The sequence below is a fragment of the Limulus polyphemus genome, unplaced genomic scaffold (genome assembly GCF_000517525.1).
Source record: "Limulus polyphemus unplaced genomic scaffold, Limulus_polyphemus-2.1.2 Scaffold79412, whole genome shotgun sequence".
Lineage (NCBI taxonomy): Eukaryota > Metazoa > Arthropoda > Merostomata > Xiphosura > Limulidae > Limulus > Limulus polyphemus.
Window position 1 is genome coordinate 1 of NW_013745008.1, and position 2,795 is coordinate 2,795.

Below are 2,795 nucleotides of genomic sequence, written 5' to 3' on the forward strand. Positions count from 1 at the left end.
ATAGGTTAGACTAACACACACGTTGGTTGTCTGTTAACCCTGTAGGTTAGACTAACATACACGTTGGTTGTCTGTTAACCTTGTAGGTTAGACTAACATACACGTTGGTTGTCTGTTAACCTTGTAGGTTAGCCTAACAATTTGGATACGTCAGGACTTTAAATAAACTAAAATATTAAATATAAAACATAATATTAAACAAACGAGCCACCATAGCTCAGTGGCAGAGCACTGGTCTCGTAAACCAGGGGTCATGAGTTCGATCCTCACTGGTGGCTAAACAGTTACGGAGTTCGATACCTGATTTATTATGTTTTTCCTGTAGGACTTCTGTACTTTGATAAGTTATTTTACAAAATTTGTTTCGTAATTGACCGTTGTTCTGTTCTTAAAAGTGTATTATAACAAGTTAATGGGTTAGTTTCAAATGGTTCGTGTGATAGTGACTGCTAGCAGTTTAGATTAGCCTAACATACACGTTGTCTCTTAATCTTGTAGGCTAGCCTAACGATTTGGATACGTCAGTACTTTAAATAGGTTCGTCAGTTTAGCAAATAAATACCATATATATAAACTAAAGATCTACATATATATAAACCTAAAAAGCCACCTATAATAGCTCAGTGGTAGAGTAAGTTTGTGATTTATTCTGCTCGTAGTAAGGTTCTGTCACGTGGTGTTAGTGTTCATTTTGTGAACATCTTTAAAGCTCAACTTAAAGCTGAAATTTATTTCCATTTTTTATGGTTTTAGTTACGAAACCAATTATCAGATTTTCATAATATTTATCGCGACTCTGGGCATTTGGTAAGTGAAGGTGTTCAGGGTTACATCTTATGTCGTCATTTGGTATGATAATTTTGTTTGATTTTTGATGTTTATCAGTTGAGATAATTTGAACAAAATTTTTTGTTTGTTTGTTTGCTATTACTAATTTTCTGTGTATGTAATTTAAGTAATCAACTTTAGCTATTTTTTATTACTATTTTTTATTTATCCGTCTGCGGACTTACAACGCTAGAAACCTGGGTTTCGATGGACACCCGTGACGGTCAGAGCACAGATAGCCTTTTGTGCAGTTTTGTGCTTAACAACAAACAACTGATATTAAAATATGAGAAGCTTTTATTGAGGTCAAACCTTACAAACTATTTTGATATTAAACCTACTCTAAATCTTTGTAATATATCTAAACCTAATTAGAAAGAATTAATTAATAAACTAATTAATTGTAACATATACAAGACCAATGTAACATATACAAACTATTGAACAAAAATCGTACAAAATATTTATTTTAAGAAGGTATTTGTTCAGTACAACTTTCAAAGTTGTCTCTACAACCTAAAGAGTGATTAAAACACAGTGAAGTATTAATAATATTAGTTTTGAATATTTGTTAACTTCATATTTATAGTTTGTAAAAACTAAGCTAGCTAAACATATGGAACTATATCTATGTGATATCTCGCAACCTAATGAACAAAACAGATAAAAACACATTCAACCTGCAATAGATCTATGTTATATCTGTAAACCTAATTAAGAAAACAGATAAAAACACATTCAACCTGCAATAGATCTATGTGATATCTCTAAACCTAATTAACAAAACAGATCGTGATATCTCTAAACCTAATTAACAAAATAGATAAAAACACATTCAACCTGCAATAGATCTATGTGATATCTCTAAACCTAATGAACAAAACAGATAAAAACACATTCAACCTGCAATAGATCTATGTGATATCTCTAAACCTAATTAACAAAACAGATAAAAACACATTCAACCTGCAATAGATCTTTTACAGATATCACATAGATCTATTGCAGGTTGAATGTGTTTGTATCTGTATTGTTAATTAGGTTTACAGATATCACATAGATCTCGTGCAGGTTGAATGTGTTTTTATCTGTCTTGTTAATTAGGTTTACAGATATCACATAGATCTAGTGCAGGTTGAATGTGTTTTTACCTAATGAACAACACAGATAAAAACACATTCATCCTGCACTATATGTATGTGATATCTATAAACCTTATTAACAAAACATATAAAAACACATTCAACCTGTACTAGATGTATGTGATATCTGTAAACCTAATGAACAAAACAGATAAAATCACATTCAACCTGCAATAGATCTATGTGATATCTCTAAACCTAATGAACAAAACAGATAAAAACAGATTCAACCTGCACTAGATCTATGTGATATCTGTAAACCTAATGAACAAGACTGATTAAAACACATTCAACCTGCACTAGATCTGTGTGATATCTGTAAACCTAATGAACAAAACAGATAAAAACACATTGAACCTGCAATAGATCTATGTGATATCTGTAAACCTAATGAACAAGACAGATAAAAACACATTCAACCTGCACTAGATCTGTGTGATATCTGTAAACCTAATGAACAACACAGATAAAAACCTCTAGTTTCTAGAAGAAACAAACATACACACCTTTATCATCCTTGATCAAAAACAAAGAAACATACTTACTTTCATCATCCTTCCACATAACATTCGCTATTCTTCAAGAAATATTTTATATTAACTTATAACAAATATGTAACATCTCATAGAAAAAATAAATAAAACGTGTTATTTTTATAAGAAAATCCAACACAGGCTGCAATTCTCTAAAATTCAGTATTGTGCCATCCTAAACATTATGTTACAGAAGTTGATATCTAGTTAGTAAAGTTTATTTAACATCCTAAACATTATGTTAAAGGAACTTATATATAGTTAGTAAAGTTTATTTATCTAAAATCCAGTA

General features: G+C 30.5%; 1 non-coding gene across 1 annotated transcript; it reads left to right on the plus strand.

Annotated features, from left to right (window-relative positions):
* Nucleotides 1–206: 206 nt before the first annotated feature.
* Nucleotides 207–278, plus strand: Trnat-cgu. The gene has a single exon. It is a non-coding gene; the product is annotated as a tRNA-Thr (tRNA).
* The last annotated feature ends 2,517 nt before the right edge of the window (nucleotides 279–2,795 follow it).